Genomic DNA, 23,706 nt, shown 5'->3' with positions numbered 1-23,706 from the left:
AGCCATTAAAGCTTCTGAAATGACCTAAAATAGCACCTTGAATTGAAGAGCATCAAAACTTTCCAAGTCCATTATCACAGCATCAGGCAGGTGCTGAAAGGTCCAAACCAAAACTCGTGTGTACTTTCTCCTTGGAAGAAGGGAAAACCCTCCTTTTCAAGGGTACAGAGCTCATCATTCTAACTCTGAAGGGAAATCATGACACACGCTGCAGCACATTTGTGCGTAGGGAAGCATACAGGGATAAAAGTGAAAGTTTTAATGTCTTTGAAACTTTCAGGAGAGAAGAAGTGGAAATCTCAAACTCCTACTTGGAAAGGAGAGGAGGAGAGTCCTCTGATTTAACCTAAAACCCCAGTGTGATCAGTACCACAGGATGGCAGCTTACAGATGCCCAGGAAGCAATGCTTGGGACAAGGGTAAATCACAGTCAGAGTCAGATGTGAAGAGTAATTGTTTGTATTGGACTCGTGTCCTTCTCTTCTTGCTGTTGTTTTTGGGTTTGTTTTTTGTTTTTAAAGGGGAAAATATTTTTACTCAGATCAGGTAATATATGAAATAAAAATCATGTGAAGATGGGATGAGAGGGCTTCAACATTATACTCTTCAGCTTATTTTTGCCAATAGCTGAATCATCACAGAAAACATTCAGAATAGAAAACAATCCACTGGTTTATCTCAGAAGAAGCATTTTGCATTTAAAGTAGTGTCCATCTAAGAACGCATCACAGAAGCACATTCTGCTTCTCTTGGCCTGTTTGACTAATCCTAGATTTTTACCCCAACATCATCCTTGCAGGCATGCTCTGAGGAAATCCATGACAGAGGCAAGGACTGCATAGGGTCACAGGTCATTCCTGGGTACAGTTTGCAATACACTTAAAAAGCCCTGCTCTTGACTCCAGGGTTCCATATTTGGGGGAGTCCTTGGACTACTTGAACCAGCAATAAATCCTTGACACCAGAGGGGCAGGAAACTCAGAAATAAATGCTATCCTGGTAGCAGAAAGGGGTATTTTTTCAGGCAAGAGTGGATAATAGTCTTGATTAAGTCTGATAGAAGCCCCAAGCAGCATGATATTCCCCCTTGCACCCCAAAGGTTGCAATCCCAGCAGAGGGGAACTGGAGGAGCTTGAAAGGAACAGTGGCAAATAACCCCCACTCTTCTTCTGGAGCCATGGCCACTCATGGGAGATGAGATCAAGCACCCTGCTGGAGAATGGAGCCATTTTCTGCATCAGAGCTGGTTTTCAGGCTTCCTGCAGACTCCAAGACACAAACTGCTTCATAGGCTGTGATCTCACCACATTTCTAAGCTTTTTGGGAGAATCCCAAGCAAAGAAACTTTTCTTTGCTGAAGAGGGGCAAGCTGAGAGTCTCTGGTCCTATGACTCAAGGATCTGAGGCTCTAGTTCTGATCACAGCTCTTTTTTTTGGATGAATATTTTTGTCCTTCTACAGGTGGTAGCACACACTCGTGGGAAGCAGACAGGAACACAGCACTGGCAGGAGCAGGGCCAGACCAGTTAGTCATCACTGGTGCCTGTGACAAAGTGAGACACTTCATTTTCCTTCCCAGAGGTGGTACAGGTTATTCCCACAGGTGACACCTTTTCTGGACCCTTCTCCACATAAGAACCATGCCAGTTTTGGAGTCTCTTCTGAAATCAGTAGGACCTACAGAAAAAACCTTCCCTGGAACTAAAAGTCCACCATGTTCACCACATTTTATGTTACAGGGATACCTCTGAGAGCCTGAGGACTAAGCCTCAAGTGTACTAGAAAACCACAAGACTTTCTGGCAGCTGAAGGATGGACATAAGCGGGTGACATTAACTTCTCCTGGAACTTGAAAACCCAAACACCAGAAAATGGCATTAAACACAACCTTTGCGTCTAATGCAGGCAATCTAAGTGTTTTATATGTTTGGGGGAAAATATTATAATAACAGTGATGCTGTTAAGAACAAGTTGTTGGGGGTTTTTTGCAATTTTAAACTTATTTATATACACTCATTATAAAAATTATCTTTGAGAACGAAATTACTTGCATCAGACCTTAGCTCAACTGCAATTTTTTTTTTTTTTTTTAGAAATTGTCATTAGAACTCAGCATGGGGCTAATTTTGAGTTTAAACATACTTGTTAGAACTTGTGCTACTGGAAAGCCAGAAAGTTTAGCTGTCCAGGTTTAGGATGAGTGCTGGCTGGCTGGCTGCTTTTTCATTTTGAGATTAATTCTGTGTGAGTTTTCATATTGATTTTCACAGGAGCAGAAAGAAGCCCTTAAATTGGTATGTTTATAATAGTGACTCCTCAGAGAAGTTTAAAAAACTTAGCATGGAATTGCCTCTTTTTAGTGCAGTTAATCTCAACCTATCACCTCACCAGCAATGTTTTCTCACAATAAGTTTTATTAGGATTTGCTGCTGGCTCTGCAGAAAAACACAACATAGAAGCAGAATCTGCTGACACACAGACCTTTCATAACAAGTGACACAGATGCTACTCCAGCACTTCTTTGGAAAGCAGTAACATCTTACATGACTAATTGATTAGCATGAAAAAGGTGTCCCTCATTTGCTGTTCTGTTGGACACACAGAGTAACACAACTCCTCACTAACACAAACTGGCCCAGCAGGTGCAATCCTGTTTAAAATGCTGTTCAGCCTGAGTTATGTGTTGAAGGACACTAAATTCTGCATCATGGGAAGGAAGGATGTGCCAGGGTATTGACCAAGCAACTTCCAAAAAAAACCAACCACTCTTTCTAGGTGATCCAGTTCCTTCCCTTGTGTTTACAAACATGCCAGGTAAGCAATGTAAGATAAAACACACTTTTCTGTTTACAGTGGGTCACCATCCTGAAGCCTACAGACCTTGTACAGCCTGCAGCACCTTTGGACTGTGGGAAAAGTCTTAGCTTGAGGTGTCCCTCTGAGTCAAGCCACTGATTAATTGGATCCAACCCCCCCCCCCCCCAACAACTTCTTACTGGATAAAAATTAACCAAGCTCATCTTGCTTTGTTGGGTTTTTTGGTTTTTTTTAATGACAGGGGTTTGGAGGGCTCAGGGGAAAGGAGTTAGTGTGTGCCACTGAGCCATTAGAATCTCCCTTCTCTGACAGTGGGGGACCGAGAGTTGCTTGGAGTATCACAGGCAAAAACTCTGCAACTGCTGGAGGTTGATCAAAACTTTATTTCAAAATTGTAACTGTTACTTTACTTTGGGAGCAGTTATTAGGTGGTGCAAAACCCATTTTACCCTAAGTCAGTTAATTAAATCAACTTCCTGAAACTTAGAGCATCTGAACATTTGGGACAATAATTTGACATTGTTTTATGAAAGCAGTTCTCAGCTGTATCGCCTAATTATTTGACACCGAATTCCTTAATCTATTTCCATGTTTCCAAATGCAGCTCAAGTTAACTACAGATTGTAGAAATCACTTCACCTAAAACAGTTTTCCAGCTGCTGGGCTGTGACAGGAGTGCAGAGCAGGATACAGCTTTCCACTTCGTGTGTGAAGAGAAAAAAGTTGCTCCTACAGGCAGCGCTGTGAATACAAAATGTAAATATAAAAGGAATGTGTATATGAATAGTGCCATGTACAGGAGTATGAGTGGTTGCAGCCATAATAATTATCTCTGTAATAAATATTACTTTCTTTTCCAAAGACCACAATTTGGGCTTGTACTGCAGCTCCTCACTGAAGTCCTTTGCATTCAGTGATCAAATAATTCAGGGCAACGATTTCTCCATAATGAAGGGCAGCAGTTGGCTGTGCACTGCTGAATCTCATTTCCATCAGAAAGATATAATTACAGCCTTACATTAATTTCTGGTTAGAAAACTGGGAATTATCAACACAAACAAATTGATACCAGAAACACTCATTTTTTAAAGTGCTTTTTGAGCTGCAAATTATGCAAAAATCATTTGATCGTTAATTACATCAATCTCACTTATCTTTGTCTCAGAATAGACACAGGCTAGACCTAAAGAAAAGCAGACTTATACAGTTACTAAATCTTCTGGAAAAAAAACCCAACTGAATCCTGCATCTTTTACAGGGTATGAGATTCACATCCTGCTGTTTTCAATCAAACTACTCAGAGATTTTTCTCTGGTAGGAATAGAAATACACATTTAATAAGCATAAACCTAATGCCCCCTGTTGGTTATATACAGCTTAAACCCTCGCCTGTGCACATAGGGACTCCTCATCTCCTACTGCTGACTAAAGCATCCCACAGAACATTTAAGGTTTTACATGGGCACAGAGATTACGCTCCAGAATCACCTGAATTAATTTCTCTCCTCCCTCACAGGCACAGAGCCACATTCTGGTACATAAGATGCTTCTGTGCCTATAAAGCCAGCCCATACCACCAGAGTGCTCTGCAATATCCTGTCCTCAATCAATGCACACGGAAATTGCAGAATAATGGAATCATGGAATCATTGGGGTCAAAAAACACCTCTAGGATCACTGAGCCCAGCAATTAACCAGCACTACCAAGCCCACCACAAAACCATGTCCCCAAATGCCACATTTACACATCTTTTAAATCCCTCCAGGGATGGTGACTCTACCACTGCCCTGGGCAGCCTGTGCCATTGCTTGACATCCCTTCACTGAAGAAATTTTTCCTATTATCCAATCTAAACTTCCCCTGTCTCTCCTCAATGCCGTTTCCTCTTCTCCTGTCACTTGTTACCTGGGAGAAGAGACCAACCCCCACCTGGATACAGCCTCCTTTCAGGGAGTTGCAGAGAACAGCAAGGTCCCCCTGAGCCTCCTGTTCTCCAGACTGAACAACCAGCAGTCATACAGCCTGGGGCCTTTGTGTTACCTGTTAGAATAAGCCAAAATGTTAACTGTGGGTCAGATGTTTAAAACCAAACCTACTTGGGATTTTTAGCTTTTCCACAGCACATTTTGCTAGTTTCTGAGGAGACCTCCAAACTGAAAACTAACAGCATCTCCAGCTAGGTGTGTATTCTGTAGCCAGTTTAACCTAAATTTGTAATTGCCCTTTATTGAGAAAAGCCATAAGAAAAATTGAACAAGAATATACAAAATTAAGTGAAGGGTTTTTTTACCAAAATTTCTTTGACTAATAGCACGTTTTCTATTGAGTGAATGTTGAGCACAGTGGTTCACCTGGCTCTGCACAGAAGATGTGGAGAGACTCCTGCTGCCTGTAGTCTCAGGAGCAGTAAGAGCCAATATCTTCAGAGGCAGGAATCCCTTCTGTGAGTGACAGGAGGCTGCTTGTACCCCTCTCTGTACCTTTGCCTTTCAGCAAGGACCACTGCCAGCCACAGCTGAACACTCCCTGTGCCTCCTACCTGGCAGACACTTCCCCAGAGGAGATGCTGGACCAGTCCTCCATAGCTAGCTGAGCACCTTGTCCCTCAGAAAATCACCCCTCAGTAGGGAATCATAGAACCATTTCAGCTGGAAAAAACCTTTAAGGTTGTGGAAGCAACAAATAGCTGAGACCTATACAGCAGAGCAAAATGCAAAGATCATTCTTTTGTCCTGACCTAGAAAGAGCATCAGAATTGGAGTCACACAGTGGGAATTACCATTCTCTCACATTTTACTGCAAATGCCACCATTAAAGTTGTTACATTTGTGAGGATTCCTGTGCCATCCCTTCTTGTGTGAGCCTGTGATGTGACAGGCTCCGGGGGGTCATCAGAGAAAGGAAGCCCAGGGCTGGGTATCTGCAATGCCAGCCTCCTCCTAGGGCCATACAGATGGAGAAATTGCTCAGAGCCTAAGGGACTGTCAGTGTTACAGAATCACAGAACGGTTTGGGCTGGAAGGGGCATTAAAGATCACCTATTCCCAATCCCCTGCCATGGGCAGGGACACCTTCCACCAGGCCCGGTTGCTCCAAGCCCCATCCAGCATGGCCTTGTACACTTCTAGGGATGGAGCAGCCACAGCTTCTCTGGGCAACCTGTGCCAGGGCCTCAGCAGCCTCACAGTCCAGAAATTCTTCCTAACATCTAACCTAAGCCTGCCCTCTCTCAGTTTGAAACTATTGCCTCTTAAATCCCACTTCATTCCCTTACCTTAGCTCCAGGAGTAGCTACCTCTCCTTGGGGAACAGCCTCATTTCTGTCTTCAGATCAAAAGCATGCCAGTGGTATTAGGGTCAGGAGTGAGAGGGACAAACTGAATTCTCTGTGAAAAGACAGAACATTTATATGCAGGAGAACACGAGGAGATATTCTGTAACTGCTGGCCAAATGAACCTTATCTCCCTCAGCCGCAGGAGGCACAGCCAAAACCAGCACCTCTGCCTTGTCTTGCTTAAATCATCACAGCTATTTCTTGCTGCCTGCCTTAACCCTCCACGCCTGGCTTGCAGAGCTATCCCTTACCTGTGCTGGGCACAGCTTTTCTCAAGCCATTCTCTTCACTCCCTGCCAGGCTGTAAGTGGCACCCATCCACTGCAGCAGTGCTGAAATCTCCGGGGACCCAGGATGGGAGCCCATGAGCCCCCCAGGTGCCACCCAGCCCTTTGGTGCCCTGCAGAGTAACAACTGTCACCAGCAAAACCAGGCTTATTTCTCCAATGTGTATTATTTGTCCCAGGAGGAGGGTGGGTTGGTGCTAATTCAACCACCTGGGTCTCATCCTACCAAGATCAGGGAGGCAGCTGGTGCAGGTTCTGATATTGCACCTTGGGAGCCAAGATTTGGGGTGCCACCCCTCCAGTCACCTCAGTTGTCTCTGGATTTGGCCAAAGCCAAGTTTCATACCCAAAGTCTCCCAATTCCCCATCTCTGGCACAACTGAGCTGAGCCAGAACTGTAAGTTATAAGACATCCAGGTTCCTTCATTGCAGCAGCACATGAGAAAGATGGCGTGGCTGAAATTACAGTACAAAACGTGGGCAATGGAGAACCAAGCTGTAAGCATTCCTTTGAATCAAATCCAGCAAAGCCTGCAACAATTTTCCAATATCCAGTTGCTCCTTCAAAAAAAACAAATGTAATTTCCTCTCTGCCCTTATTTGAAAACATCCTGCATTAGATGATTTTTGGGATATTCATTAATGAAATATAAACCCTATCAGTAGTTAGGCAACAAATTTCTGTTGCTGCTTTTGACATAAAAATATCTTTACTGAGCCACTCTTGAACCAGCATTATTTGAATGGAATTAAAATGCTATCCCTTTGATAGAGGTTTGGGGATATTTTTGTTCTTCCTGGCACTCTCCCCTCCTGTCTTTTTTTTGATAAATTCAAGAAATCTCATCAGTGATAGGAGAGAGGCAAGACACTGCAAAGAGTATCTGGATTTATGTGTTAAAGTGTTTTGTGTAATCCAGTCTGACTTTATTCCATGCTGGGGAACCTGATGCTTATCCTCACACGTAGTTCTTTGTGACCTCCAAGGCCATGAAGATAAGAAGAGCAAAGCTTTTAAAAAAATGCAGTGTCATATCTCTGAAAGATTCCTGTAAATCTGCCTTTGAGGCTGAAGGGAGGGAAGGAGAATCCAACTGAACAAAAGCTTTAAAAAACACATGTGATACTCTACAAATCTGTGTAACCACTCAGTAAAACTGGAAGAAAAGGAGCAAAGAAACACCTGCAAAAGAGTGCAGAAAATGGCATGTGATGCAAGCAAAAGATGAAGAAACTCTTGCAGCCTTCAAGGACATCAAGTGAAATGCAAAATGCTCAAAGTTGGCTTGGCTCGCTCTCTGCTTGATTTGAATTTCAAGCTCTGGTGTACAAAAAGCTTTGTCTCCATGCAAGGTTTTGAGGTCCTGCAGGACTGCCTGCCTGGATGCTTTTGCTTTGCAACTGTCTAAAGCTTCCCTTGTCATCACTGTTCCACATTAAAATATATATTCTCCATTGCAGGACTTAGCAAATAGATTTTCAGCTGTTCTATCCCCTTCTTCCCCCTTGCTCCATCAGATTGTTTTCTTCAGGCTCCAAGTATATGCAGATTTAATGGGGAGATCTTTCAAAAATAATGCTTTCCTTAGGGAAAACAATAAGTTAAAAGCTATTTGTTGTCTAATGCTGTCAGATTTTTGCCAACAAAACCAGAAAACATAATACAATCAGAATTATCTATGCTGTAAAGCAAAACTGCCTGCCTCTTCTAAACCATTCTTTTGTCCTGGTTACATCAATTCTTGACACTGAAGTGTTTCCATTATTTCAGCCTCCTTCCAGGTGATGCCCAATCCCAGTCCCATGAGCTGAGCAGAAGACAGTGGATGCACGTGATGGTTCAGATCACAGGCTCTGCAGATTCCCTGTGCCCTGCATTTCAGGCTCAGTGCTGGGTCCTCTGCCAAGCGCACCCTATACCAAGCTCCAGTGGCTCCCAAATCCTCCCAGATCGCATTGAGTATCTTTGCCTTTCCCTCCTTTTGCCACCTTCTCTGTCTCACTCCACTTCATGCTTCTACTCATCACTCTCCATTTTGCTCCTTTTCATGACCCAGACCCCTGATCTCTTGCCTCTTAAACTCCTCTTCTTGGACTTATCTCCTCCACCTGCCTCTTGCAGAGGTGGAACAGATTCAGAATGGATAAACACAATGGATTCAGAGAACAGCACTGCAACTGAGTGAACCACCAAGCTTAAACAAGGATATGATGTTTTTGAGAAGGGAAAAGAATATTCCCCTCTTTCATGTTCCAAATACTGAGTAATAGTGATCAGGATCTGATGATCTTCACCCATCGCCAATTTTAAGAAGGTTTCGGGCAAAGCATTATGTATTTTAGAAATGTGAATACATTGTGGTGATCTGTGAGCTGGCATTAGCAGACAGAGGAACAAGGAGCTGCGTCAGTAAGGAACACCCTTAAAAGAGATTAAAGCAACTTGATCTGCAGCATGAGCAGGTCTGTCTGCAGTTACTCTGTTGCCTTTGCCTAGGAGGATGAAATACACCTAGTAATTGGGCATTAAATAACAGAATTCTGCTTTTAAGTATAAGATTTGCTAATCCTACATTGCATTGTCTGAACAGAGACTCGGTGTAGAAAGTATTGCATCAAATTCTTTTTATTCAAATCTTCTATGTTTTTTCTTACTCCATCTACTAGTTTATTTCTCAAATCTTGCAGCTTCAGGCTACCCTTATGTTCTGAATCCTGTTTCAGCCCCACAAATTACAGAATCAAGGAAGGGTTTGGGCTGGAAGGGACCTTAAAGATCATTTCATTCCAATCCCCTGCCATGGACAGGGACACCTTCCACCAGACCAGGTTGCTCAAAACCCCATCCAACCTGGCCTCGGACGCTTCCAGGGATGGGGCAGCCACAGCTTCTCTGGGCAGCCTGTGCCAGAGCTTCACCACCCTCATAAGGAAGAAGTTAATACAAAATCTAAATCTACCTTCCTTCATTTTAAAGCCATTCCCCCTTGTCCATCTCCCTACGTGATCTGATCCCTCTCCATCCCCCCTGTGCCCTGCATGCAGGAGCTCCGTGTCACACACCTCCCCAGAGCACCACCCCTTATTCCCCTTCGGTGCTGCAAATCCTATCCCCTCTCCCCAGCGCTCCCGTATAACCCGAGAACTCCCTGGAAGTGAAACGACCCAACCCCTTGCAGTGTTTACATCAATCCAGCAGCTCTTGGTGGAAATCATTTGAACAGCTTTGGTTTATATCCTTGTGAGGTTTCTTAAATTGCTGCCCAGCTCTGATTAATTTGTCAAGCCCCTGGACTTTCTGTATTACTCCCTATTCCCTTGTTAACACAGCTTCCAGAATGTTCTTGGCTTTTCACAGCTGCTTTGCGTTCTGGACATTTTCCCCAGGTTCACAGGGATACCTGAATCTGTTCTCTCCAAGTAACTCAGACCCTGTGTGCAAGGGTGACTCTGGTCCACCCTGATTTTCCATTACCTCCAGTTTTCTTAGCTAAGAGTATCTCAAATGACAGATTTTGAGGAATTAATATGAATCTGGAGCAAAAGTAAATTTTGCTGGAAATTCACCAAGCTCCAAGGCACATGTCTTCTACATTCCTGCAGGACATCTCATATTTCTTCATGCTTTTCCCAGGCTCTGAGGGACCAGCATGTCAAACACAGCACACGATTCTGCCTGGGCCATCAGAGGCAGAAGCTGAGTCCTGCTTCCTTCTGAGCAGATTTCTATAAAAGAACACAGAAGACCTTAATAAATAATAGAAAAATTGGTAATTTTTCCTGGAGGCTGTTGGTGAAAAATAGGCACAGCCTTATGTTACGTCCTTCTGGGATTCCTTAAGCAGCTGTCCAGTTCAAATTAACAGAAGACATTTGTTAAGGCAACGTGTCTTCTTAATTTGTAGTTTCCTTTTTTGAAAGATGTTTTGATTAAATGGTTTTTCACTTATCAAACTTGAAGTCTTGAGTATAAAATTCAGGGGGGAAAAAAACCCAAAAGGGAATGATGTATAGGTTTATTTTTGACAGCTGGGATATTTTCCAGGCAGGCTACCACAAGACAGGGTGCAAATACACCCCTCCAGGTGCATCAGTGTGACCAGAGCTAATCCAAATAGCATCAGGTGAGGGCAAGAGCCTCTCAGCACAGCTAAACCAGATTATTTAGGCATCTGCAGAGAGCCTTTTCTTCCCTAACACAAAGCTCAGTGCTTCTTTAGCCAAATTGAACCCATCGAAGAACTCCCACTTTGTCCTGACAGTGGCTGTACCAAAGAGCTGGAGAAGTCACAGCTGGGGGTCACAACCTCTTGGGGGTCCACTGATTATTTCTGATATAATGTTCTCCAAGACTTCTACAGCCAGATGACCCCATGTAAGTGCTGCAGTGGCCTGAACCATTTATTTAAACTTCCCACTGGACTGCTGCTACCAAGTGCTTCTTTCACACTTCCCTGGTCCGAACACTGTGGATGCCAAAATGACTGGGACTGAGGAGAAGGATATGGGGTTGGTTCTGATTCCCTGGCAGCAGTGAAAAACGGTAATTTGGGCAATCTGATTAAATCAGATATATGAAACTAACCCGCTGTTTTTCCTGCCTTTGAGAGCAGCTCTCACAAAGAATTCCATCAAGAGAAAGTCAAGCCACAAATGAGCTCATACGACCAGAGCCAACCACAAACAGTTTACTGCTCTGATTGTTGTTTAATTAAATTTGTGAACCAGTATTAAGCTTTTAAGGGATTTTCATGAGGTTTTGTCACATGTCTTTTTAATTTTTAGTGGTTACTTTCAAAACGTGACAGTTTCCAGAGTCACCTGGGGTGTACCTAACTGCAGCACCTTTCTGTTTCAATATGCTCCATTTTTTTTTTGTTTCATATGCAAACTTTGTCATGTAGATTACCATATCAACAAACTGGTTTATTTTCTGCTGTGTTCTGCACCCAAAGTAGCTCCAAAACCAGGTGTGTTGCTGCTGAGAAACATTTTCGAAGCAACACAGTTTTTGTGGTTTCATGGCACAGGATAAAAACACGAGGACAAAAACCTGAGATACTGCTGCAGATAAAAGACTGATTGTCCTGTTTCCAGCACTGACTGAGAACAGGCATATGGGAAGGAATACAAGCACCTGACAGTCCTATGAAGGTACAGTCCAAGGTTAGTCTCCAAAACTGAATTTTTGCACTCCAGGAGTTTCTTAAGGCAGAAGTGTTTCCTTTACATTTAATACTGACAGACAGCTTCTTCCTCCGTGAGTTTGTCTAGCTGCTCTTTGAGCACTGAGCCAAATACCTGAACCAAAAGTTCTGGTTTTTTGTTTGTTTGTTATAGGAAATCTGAGGGCAGCAGCTGCCATCACGACTGATTCTGAGGGAAAAAAAATCTCATACAAAAAGAATAATGAAGCTCACAAAGGTTTATTAGTCAACAAGGCCAAGTGTGACATCCTGCACATGGGTCAGGGCAATCTGAGGGCAGGCTTAGATAAGGAATAAATTCTTGATTGTGAGGGTGCTGAGGCCCTGGCACAGGTTGCCCAGAGAAGCTGTGGATGCTCCATCCCTGGAAGTGTTCAAGGCCAGGTTGGATGGGGTTTTGGACAAGCTGTTCTAGTAGAAGGTGTCCCTGTCCATGGCAGGGGGTTGGAACAAGATTATCTTTAAGGTCCCTTTCAACCCAAACCGTTCTGTGATTCTTTATTCGTGGACTTGGCTTCCAGGAAAACACAACCAAAACAAACAGACCTAAACAAGCATTTCTCAAAGAGCTAACTTTTACATGTGTAAATGACAAGTTGTACATAACAAGACAATTTTTTGTAGCTCCTCCTGGTAATTTCCAATAAACATCCTTAAGCTTACTGGGGAAAAAACAAATACCCAAAAAACCCCACCCAAACTGAAAATTCTAACTGCAGACAGTATTTGCTTTTTTTAGTTTCAACAACAACAAAAAAAGCACCCTATTTCAATCATCACTACCAAGTTCTGTTTCAGAGGACAAGAATATCCCATAGAAAGGAAGGTTTCAGGGATATAATGTCACTTCATGGGTTTTGATCTTTATTCACTGTTTGCAAAACATGTTTTTCCAAAATGAATTAATTTGGTGTGGTTCCCTAAAACCGAGGTAACCCCCAACTCCTGACTCCTCCTGAGACAGTCACTTTAACACCAAAATACAGTGAGAGAGCCAAGGACAGAGAGCCAAGCATCTGCCATTGCTGGGGCATTTATTACTTCACAAATGCTGCTCAGCCCAAAAAAAAGCTAATTTATGCTTGAAAACTCCTCTTTCTAATTGCCTTCCCCTGACAGAAACCAACTGACCAAGAAATCTGCATGGGGCATATTTTCTCGTGGTCTGTACTTAACCACAGTGGCGTATTTCTATGGGAACTTCACTATGTTTTATCCATGTGCTGGTGCTGTCACGAGCTTTGCTCACTATTGCTTCCAAAAGCTTCTGGTCAGAGCCAGGCACAGCTTTTTCTCTCTGAGCGCTCACAGCTCGACACAGACATGGTGTGGGACACATCCTTTGCAGCCTGTGCAGTGTTTACTTGTGCAAATGCAGGACTTCTGAAGGGATAAACAACTGGTTTCCCCCTTTCCAGCTGTATAACTCCAAGCCTTTGCACAGATGCATCCTTTACGTCTTGTTTCAAATGAATTGGCAAACCTTGAAGGGAAAAGATGCTTTTGGCATCTCTGAATCATAATGAGATACGTCTCTTATAGACATGCAGCTTTCTGGTGACTGTAAAGATCGTTGCGGTCTGGTCTTTGATCACACACTCAGTGCAGACACAAGCTTGAGGTAAGAGTTTTAATATCAGTTCCACATAAGGAAAGAGGCCACCCAGAAGGGCCAGATGAGCCTTGGACCCTGGTTTTGAAGAGTAGATGCCTTTTTAATTTTATATTATTATATTATTTCACTATATTATGATATACTTTGTGTTATGTTATGTAATGTTATACAGTAATACAGGAAGATTTATAGACTCAACTTTTACTCAGCTCCCTGAAACCTCTGTTTGTTAAAGGAAACTAACTTTTCATTGAGACTGGTTTTTCTTCATATTATAATAATGCTGCATTCTTATTGAATGCTTTCTTTAAATCCTCTATTGTGTTAGTCAAGCTGTCATTGTTTGAAAGACATGAGGTTATTGGTCCTGCTTGTGAAGGAAGACACACTGCAGGATTAATTGCTTTCATTATGCAATAAGCTGTCTGTTCTCATCTAACTGCTGCTGCCTTTGCTCCTACAGGACCGGTGCCCCTCGGTTTTGGCAAGCAGGAATTGCTGTCAGGCTTTCATGGCCTTAATATTCACTTTCCTTTTGATTTTTCATCTTTTGTTATGGTTCATCCATACAGTCTATTGGAAAATTTTTGATTACCTAGGGAGCTGTTGTTCATCCAAAAGTCCTTTTCTTGCCGTGTCCGTGGCCAGCAACCTTCCCACGTGTCCCTCTGCAGCCTTTGATCCACACCAGGAGGTGACAGAACAACATCTGGCACTTCCCAGGTTCGGTGGATAACACAACCTCAGTTTCCCCAGGGCTCACAGCTGAGGAAGACCTCCAGGCCAATGTCCCATGAGAGCATTTTCTGAGGTCAGGAAGGACAGAAATAGTGACTGCTGCTAGCTGTGGCATGGAAGCCTGCTCCAGACTTCAGCAGAAGGGTAAACAAGGTACCCAGAAATGGTGGGATTTGGGGAATTTTCAGGCAATTTGGTACTGTTCTCCAAAATGATCTTCCTGTGCTTTTATTCTCTGTAAAATGTTTCTACCACAAACCCTCACCTAAGCACCCAAATTAGGGAATAAGTTACACCCCTTGCCTAGTTAATATATGTAATCAAACTGCTCACCACTGCAACTGAAGATTTTACCTATACAGACATAATTCTGTTTCATGATATTTGAAAACTGCCAAGGGACAAAGATAAGCAAGCACAGGATGTGAGAAAAAACCCACACATTTCATCCAAACTGCCTGTTGGGCAGGGTATTGCACCTCATCATCTTCCTGAGGTAATTTTGGTTTTTTTTAAGTTTTCCCACACAACCACAATGGAGCTGTCAGTGCAGTTTCACACAGATCCCCAGTAGGTGTAAGACAGTGTGATCTCCAATAACTCTGTGTTCATGGAGGACTTGGCCTAAGGTGTTAAAATATTTACTGCAGAGAGATTCGTAGATCTATTATAATTACATTTTATCTACTGATCAAACCTCTGACTGTTCCTAGTGCCTTAATTGCTAAACTTGGATTTCTTCCAGGAAGAGATAAACACCAGTAGACAGATGGGGAAGAAAAAAAAAAAAGATAATTTAACATTTCCCTGGAGAAACAACAGAGAAGAAAACATTTAACAATAACCAAAATTAAGAATAGATTAAGATGTTCAGTAGTCATTGTTCATAAACAAAATCAGCCACTGGAAAGGGATACAAGCCATGTTACAGCTTCATGTACCCAGCTGGTCCCTGGTGCCCACTCACCCACCAAGGTTCCTCTTGCCCACCAAATAACTCTTTTTACTGGGCTTTTGGCACTCCTTATGGATAAAAATCCCATGGATTATTCAAAGGCCTGGTACAACACACCAGTGGGAAATTTTTCTTGTAATTCCACCTGAGGTTTCACCTTCTGATCATCACAGCTTTGTCTTTAAAAGCTCTGTGACCTGCTGGCTGCAGTTCTGTGACACCATAGGAGTTCACCAGTTTCCTTGCAATAATTTGTTCTGTTTTTCAGCTGGGGATGGAAATTAAACTTGAGGTAACACACAGGTAACTCATATTAATCAACACAACTTCCCAATGCTGCAGAGAGCCATGACAAGCTTTCCTGTGAACTAAAGTCAGGAGGGCAAAAAAACATAAAGGAATTTTGCAAGGCAGTTTCCACTGAACCCTTCTTTCAGTACCAGGGTGTCTGGCATGAGCAAGAGCTCCAGGAAATCTGTTCCAAGTCCTTTCCTGGATGTGTATCACACACACACATGCTGCTGGCTGCTGGAGAAGAGTTTTCTATAAAGACCTCACATGCGCACACTCAAAAAATCCCAACCTAAACAAAACACTGCTCTGCCCACACTTTTCCTACCCAAAGAGAAGCCAAGAGCACAATCTAAACATACTCAAGAGCTGGTTTATTTGCTGTGCTGTTGCAAGGTGCTCAGGGAAGGGAAGGACATGCCAAGCTTGCAGACACTGTGTTGGCTGCTTCAAGATGTGGTATGGGATATCTTCCAGCTGGTGGCTTTCACTTTGCTGCCAAAGGCCTGCAGATTAATTTTTAAGGGGTCACAAATGGTAGAAAGGGAATAAGACTAATATCAGAGCATTTAAATGCACTTCTACAGAAAATAGTCCAGAAACCTGTCTATGAAAAGTGCTGAAATAACCCCGTTCTTGAAAAACAATGTGGGAATGTTCCCTATCCCCATATCAAACCCCTGATATCAAATCCCAGATTTGGTATGAAGAAGGAAGGAAGATGAGGATGTGTTGCCATGCAATCTCCTCTGCTCACCTACCCCCCACTTCCCAGGGGGATGAACTATCCAAACTCAACTGACAGCAAGTTCAGCCTGAGTCTTACCAAGCTCCCAAACACCAGCCAAGAACACTGTGTGCATGTGGAAAACAGGGACTGAGGGGGGAAAAATCCCACTGTACTGTCATAGGTGGACAGGCAGTGTCAAGAGTTCAGTTTATGGGTATGAGCTGGCTGTTAGAAGAGTTGCCAAATCACATGTGGGGCAGAGATTTCACTTCTTACGTGGTCATTCCTTCAGTGTGAAGTAATTAACCAAATCTGGACCCCATCCCTGCACAACACCCAAACTTGCCTCTTCCTGATTTAATTCAGTTGCTCATTTTGCTATTCATGCTGCACAGTATGAAACCATAAATCCTATTTCCTGGAAAAGTAGAGGAAAATTCATACCTTGCTCATCATATAGGACAAGACAGACATAATTTAAATACAGATGTTCTGAAGATGATGCATCTGAGGCATTTTTTCAGAAAATCAGACTTAGCTCTAAAACCATCTGGAACTTGAAAATGAGTACATATTTCCCAGTTACATCATTAGGGTTTCAAAAATAGTCCATTACATCAGATACAAACTCATTTACCTGCATTATTTGTCTTCATTAGTTGTATTACTAATCCTCTCAGGAGACTCAGCTGTGAACAGCAACCACTACGAGCAAGGCTAAGTGCAAATAACATCAACAATTATCTTTTTACCTGTTTTTGACATTTATAGAATTTATGCCAAACTCATCCCAAGAGCAACACAAAAATGACACCCTGGGTCAGTTCAGTCCCCTCCCCTCAAATCTTCAGTCAATATTCATTTTCTTAGACAGATTGCCTGTTTCCTCTAATTAAGCACATTCTATCTCAGACACCACACATTAAACATTATTTAACATTTAAATATATCCTAGAATTTCCTTTTAATTTTTTTCTCTATCCAACTGTCTCTCTTGGTCTTTGCAGCACCATCAGCTCTTTCCAAGGGAGCAGAAATGAAGCAAAATCTTAATCCTAGGAAACATCTTGCTGCCTGCCTTCAGGAGGTATCTAATGGACTTCCATCCCCTGTCAAAGGAGAAGGCTCCAGCTTTCACGTGTTTTGTAGATTATTGTGGAGCTGTGCATTTCTTTGTTTCCCCAAACCCAAAGAGAAATGTCCCCTGTTTCCTCAGCAGATTGTCACTGCTATATTCTCTGTACCTTCAGAGCCAGCTTCAGAGGGCCAGCAACCTGCCAGCCTGAATTATGGATGGCCTGACTGCTCAAACATCACTTGACTAGGTTTTATTTAAAAAGATAACTCCATGGGATAGGGCAAGCCAGACAATTAACCAATAGTAAAAGAAATGTGTGCCTTTTCCTCATGTCCTTTTCACTGACTTAGGATCTGGGCCAAGATTCTCTATCATTTTGAAAAGATTACACATATTCTTATCAACACTCTGTTTCATAAAGTGTAATTTGCTCAGTCTCTGCTCTTTCTGGGTAGTCAATGTCAATTAATCATCTTCAAGTAACACCCTGTGGTTGATTTCTGCTATTTATTTATTTGATGTTTCCTATTAACAGGGACACATGCTCTCCTGAGTTGTTTTAGAAGTGTTGCAGCACTAAGTCAGTGGGATTATTACCAAAAGAGAGGAGTGTTTGCACCAAAGGCTGTTCAACACCTCCAGGGTATTCCTAAATACCCAGTCACGCCAGTGCCGCTGGGGCAGCGTTGTTGTCACTGCCCATTTTCACCTCACTTTTATTTAGATATATTCTTAGCATGCAAGATGTTGTTCCCTTAGTCAGGGCCATTTTGTCAACTACAAAAGAAAGAAGAAAGTGACTGTGTTTGTCTTGTGAGATGACTTCCCAGCTATGGCTTGTTAAAAGTTAAAATAGATCTTGCTGTGATCACAGTCCTTCCTAACCATGGGGTCCCAGGGGCTTCTCCATTACCAGGGAACACGAGGACACAAGAGTGCTGAAGGCAGTACCTCTGATGTCACTGAAAGCAAAGGATTAATTTTCCTAAGCAACCCTTGTGTCAGTTCCCCAAGATCCAAGGTGAGTGTACTTTGCAGCTGATCTCAGGTGTTTATTGCACACCACTAAACTGACAGGTTTTTCCAAAGGACTTCCCTTTATACTTCTGGTGACCCTACAGTCAAATCTTCCACATTGTAAGTACTCTTTTAGGGTGAAAAGGGGTACACCTACATAAGTGAGCTGCAGTCTGTCCTGTCAGCTTCCCATTAAATTGTCCCCAATACTCTGTGAACTTGGCTGCAGTTTCTGTTCATTATGTCTGCAGACACCTGATGGAGAGCTCTCTGTAGTGGAAATATTTGGCAACTGGGCTTTGTGACCATTTTTTCTGCTGACTTAATTTCTTCTGAGCAAATACTGAAGGAATGAAGAAGAGATCTGTTTTAAATAATGAGGATATTTGACTTGGGAACATAATGCAGCTGCTTTAGTATTAAGAAAAAAATAATCACTTTAAAATGATTTTGTCTGTCACATGGGACAGCACTGCAGAAAGGCACTGGGAAGAGAAAGCTACTTGCCATCAGCAAAGGTTGCTGAAAACTTGTAGTGTGAAGGAAAGAACATAATGAGGAAAAGAACTCAAAGAGGGACTTGATTTGGCAACCTTTATCATGAGCCAGTGTGTGCCCAGGTGGCCAAGGGGGCCAGTGGCACCTGGCCTGTATCAGCAATACTGTGGCCAGCAGAACCAGGGCAGTGATCCCCTGTACTAGGCATTGGTGAGGCCACACCTCAAATCCTGGGTTCATTTTTGGGCTAAAATATTCCCTCACTTTCAGGAATTCAAGCATCCCTTTTACTTCCCTCAGTGTGTTGACTTGTATGGCCATGCACAGGACTCACATTTCATAGCAAGGCGCTAAGGTTGAGCCACAATCCTACACTATAAAGAGGGAACCTCGGGAACCACTGCAATACCATCACAATTCCTGCTTCATGTTAAATAAAAAAAATATTTCACACAATGGTGTACGTCAAGAGTGTTAGAAACTGAAATTCATTATGACAGGATGATGGGATTTTCCCAAACTTTCATTTTCTGAGCTGTGAGGAACAGAAACTACAAACACAGGTCCAAGATAGCAATGGTACATTTGGATTTAAGCATTTACTTTCCTTAATGCAAAGATGGGCAAAGGGAAAATTATAAAGTTATTAATGATACAAATGTCTTCTGAATTCTCTGTACTTTTGCCTTGTGTTATGTTCTGAGCAACAAAAAGGATGCAGTTGTCAGCAGCACAAAGATAATAGTTTTCATAAGGGATGTTTGTGTCTAGCATAGCTTATTAAGAAAGTTTATATAAGCATTGTGTCCCAGTACCTAATCCACCAAAATAGGTCAATCAAGCAATGCCAAAGAAAAAGAAACTTTTTTTAAAACAAACTGTTTGGGAATTTAATTCAGTTTTTATTAAACTACAGGGTTCTTTCATTTTTTTTAACACCAGGGATTAATGTGGATATGATAGAAGCTACATGTCTGACTGTGGCCTGTCAGTTCTTTCAGTCCATCAGTGCATTCCAGAAAAGGCAGGTTTGGCTTTTCCACACAGGGAGATGGACAGCAGTACAAGTAATGCCCCTCTGCCAAAATACTAAAATACCAGCACCAAATACCCAAATGTTTGGATTCTGGTGATGCTCCAGCATATGCAATTCTTGTCTGGCAGATGCTTTTCTCCCTGCAGCCAGTCCTGACCGAGCCACCACTGCTTCCACCCACCCTCTGCAAAGGTGGGATGCTGCTGCTGGCACAGCCTTTTGCTGCTGCCTTATTATCTCTCTGAACATTCAGGTCTTACCACTGCTGTTGTTCCTGTTTAATCCTTGGGATGACTCAGAATAGTTGCTACAATGCATTATCAGTTTGCTGTTTCTTTGCATAAAATGACTTGTGTTGCACACCAGGAGAGTAAACAGAGTACCTCTCACTTTTAAAAGTGGAAAATGAGGGTCTGGGGAACCATAAAACCATCAGTCTGGAAAGACAATAGCACAAATTATTAAACAATCTGTTCATAAACACCAGGAGAACTATAAAGTGATTTTAAAAAGCTAGAGTGAATGTCAAGAACACGTTGTACCCAACCCAAACTCATTTCCCTCTTTGACAGGATGAGTGGGAAAGCAGGAGGTGGTAGATGTTGGATGTCTTGATTTCAGTGATGAGAAACAAGGGAAGTGTGGTTTCCAGGAGCCTGCAAAAAGGTGTCCCTACAATCTGTCCTCAGACTGAGAGCACACATTACCACTGGGCTCCTGAAGTGGTCCGTCCTGCTCAATTGCACTCAGTATTTCCATTCATCATGTTAATGATGCAAAGTAAAGCTTCAGAAACATGCAGGTGGCCTCAGTTAAGAGGATCCTACCCACCAAGGAGGGCAGGACATGCCCACAGACAAACCAGAACCAGGTGTGACCAGGCAGGGCCGAGACTGGACACTGGTGGGGAAGAGGATGCACTCCCCCACCGTGCTTATACAGCTGTGCCAGACCAGTGATGCATCATCAGCCACATACCCCTACAAACACAACTTTTAAGTGTTCAAAGTGTAAATTAGGGTTAGCTGTCAATGTAGCCTAATTAGAAATTAGTCAATTTGTCTACCTTTCACTGCCTTGACAGCTTCTCTGGCACCCTCTGCAAGGGAAACATCTACTGAGAATAGAAACAAAAAAAAAAACCCCAAGATATCTAACATTGGCTGTGAGTAATACCTTATTTAAGCAAGAAAATGTGTCCACAGCCCTGTCCCATGCTGTTATATATCTCAGAGCAGTTGGCAATAAATATCTGGCTGTATGTTTAAGGAAAGCAGCGGCAGCTGGGAACATTGACAAGCGAGCTCCGTTTCCCTGTTATTTACTGTTGAGCAGAGGTATTGATAAGAGAGCTAGAGGAAGGATGCACATTTCTCTCCATCTGCTTTATTATACCACTGTAAGGCACAGCATGAGGGTCTCTGCAGAGTCAAGTGGAGAAAATAATAACTAGGTTTTAGATGAGAAGGAATTTGACTTGCAATTCTTCCATCCCAAACTGATCCCCCCATACCTTTCAGAAATGTGGTGTCACATGTGAAAACCTTCTGCCAGACCTTTTTTCTCTTCCTCACCTGAGCCACATGATAAGTTGGTCCCTTCCTATGGTGCCCATGGCTTTCAGAGTCTCTTCCTGGTTTAGGTATTTATTAAAGACAAAGTCAGTCTGACACCTGAGGCAATCAGTGGGAAGCCTGAGGGGAGATGTCTGTCTCCTCTCCAGGGAAGCTTGTCCCAATTTGCTAGAGCTTAGAGCAGTTGAAAGAATTTATTAGTGTGCAGGAGGGGAAAGCTCATCAGCAGTCACTGAACTGGGTATCCCAGGGTGAGATGGTGGAGTAGCACCATGAGCAAAAAACCTCTGAGTCCCTCCTCTACTCAGTGTCCCCACAGCTCGCCTGGATCTGTGTTCAGGGTAAGGGACAAGGAGCTCAATGCAGCCTTAAATTCCAGGGATTTTCTACAAGATTCCTCTGGGAAGTTTGTCTGTTGGGGGAAAAAACGTCAGCGTGAGCTGGGACCCCTGCCTTGGCCCTGCCTCCACGTGTGGGACAGGGCAGGGTCTTCCTGGGACCTGTCTGGCTGGAGGAAAGGGCACTCGAGCTGCCCTGGAAATGATAAGCCTTTGTCAGCACTTTTGAGATAGCTGCATTCTTTACTTACACTTTTCACCTTTGATTTTCAAAGTTTTATTCACAGGAAGAAAAATATCATTACCCTCATTTCACAACTACAGATTAACAAAATTGCAGTGAAGTTCTGGGAAACACAGCAGGAGATCATCTGGTTCTGAGGCAGGGAGACACCCTGGGTAACCCAGAGTCAGAACAAAGTACCACTGGGGCTCAACTCTGTGCTGTGTCTCATGACCCGCTCCAGCAGAGGGGTAGTAAAAAAAACCCTGCTTTCCCCAAGAGGACCACTCCCCAGTTAGCAGTCCCACAGGATATGTGTGATGAGTCGTCTCAGGACAGCTAGTGGAATGTCTTGTGTTAGTACTATGACCATGTTTTCGCCTCACATGTATTTTTCTCATATTACTGATAACACCTTAGGGCATTGGAATGGGAAGAATTCAAACTTTGCTTTCACTGCTTACTCTCCTAACTCTCTTATTCAGATTTAGGAGAGTCACCATCGGCTTTGCTTAACATCCATATTCATTTTAATTTCACATTCCTCTCCCCTTACCCGATGCCATGCTATTTGCAGAAAGAATTAACCACCGCCCGGCCAAACACGCTGTTCAGCAATGAAGATGTTTCTGTGCCTGTCACATTTCAAACTTGCTCTCACTCACCACAAAACCCACGGAAGGAGGATTACAGAGGAAGGAAAAATCAGCGGCCATAGCCCAGTCACTGGTTCACAGTCATTTCCTACCATCAGTTCAGTTTCTTACCCTTGCCGTACTGGGGAAAAAAGGAATCCTGCAGGGATCCTCGTCTATACTTTCATCTGAGCTAGATAACCTTCAGCAAAGGGAGCAACCATCTCCCCCCTCTGCTGGCACGAGAAGATCAGAAAATGGATCTGCAGTGACCACTAGGTGGGGAGAGAAACTTACTGTCCTTAAATCCCGTGGAGAAAACGCAAGCTGCACGGTGTGCTCTCGCTCCAAACCCTCAGTGTTTAACCTGACCTTTTCCTTCCCTTCCCAGCTGCAGATGAGTGGTGGGGCCATGAACTCCATGTGATTAGAGGCAAAAAAAAAAAAATTCTTCAGTATGATCTGCAGATTTCATTTATGGTCTGTAGCTTTTCTGGACTCTGTTGCAATCCCTGAGATATCGGATCTTAAATTTGTTGATGATGCAGGAGTAAGTTTAATATTATGTACAGGAAATGTTGGGCCAAAGTAATTTTTAGGGGTGAGTTCCTTACTGACAGATTTATTTGCCAGAGGGACTTGGACTATTGTGTATTTCTTTGGGAAGGTACTTAAAAAAAGAACTGGGTTTGCAACTTGTGAGTCCTAGGAGAGAATGATCAAATTCAGGGAGTTTAAGAAAGATGACTGAAGAGATGCAAGATGTGAATTATCTCTCCAGTTATCTCAGAGATGCCAGTATTACCTATTTCCAAAGATTCAGTCATCTAAATTCTCATTAGGTAAGTGTTTACAGGGGTGCCTGGGGTCTGTGGGGGGAGGTCAATCTCCCTAAAGTTATCGATCCTTCTTCTGGTTGGCAGCCAAAAGCCCCAAGTCAGCCACTTTTGTTCAGCTGGCTGGCATGAATCTGAGCCTGTGTGCCTAAATGCTGCCTTGCAGAGCACCATGGACCCTCGCAGTGTTAGCTCTAGACAGAAATGCAGGCTTCACAATTTTCCTGTGAAGACAGACACAGCTGGTGAAGGTGCTCAGCACTGCCTTGGCCAGTCCCTACTCACACCCAGCTGGCTTCTTTAAACCTAGCCCGGGTCTGCACTGAGAACGTGGCTGCAGCACAAACACGTCCTCAGAAACCCAACCTCCTGATATTTGCTTTAGAGACAGAAGCAGAAGCTCTCCTTCTCACTTGCAGTCTGAGCTGAGAACTACAACAGCGCCCACAAACAACTGTGGTTGCTATAAAAATTGTCTCTTAGTCACCTTTCAG

At 43.1% G+C, this 23,706-nt stretch overlaps 1 long non-coding RNA gene across 1 annotated transcript in view; it reads right to left on the bottom strand.

Annotated features, from left to right (window-relative positions):
* Window positions 1-3,181: 3,181 nt before the first annotated feature.
* The window catches only part of LOC108447827, a 34,712-nt gene continuing 14,187 nt past the window's right edge, over window positions 3,182-23,706 (bottom strand). The window contains exons 2-3 of the long non-coding RNA XR_001863524.1: window positions 6,094-6,205; window positions 3,182-3,559 (exon numbers count right to left, since the gene is read on the bottom strand). This is a non-coding gene — a long non-coding RNA (uncharacterized LOC108447827). The remainder of the gene's footprint in view (window positions 3,560-6,093; window positions 6,206-23,706) is intronic.

Source organism: Corvus brachyrhynchos, unplaced genomic scaffold (assembly GCF_000691975.1).
Source record: "Corvus brachyrhynchos isolate BGI_N302 unplaced genomic scaffold, ASM69197v1 scaffold245, whole genome shotgun sequence".
In the NCBI taxonomy this organism is placed as follows: Eukaryota; Metazoa; Chordata; class Aves; order Passeriformes; family Corvidae; genus Corvus; species Corvus brachyrhynchos.
Note: the sequence above shows the minus strand (reverse complement) of the source record. Positions and strands in the feature narration are given on the sequence as shown.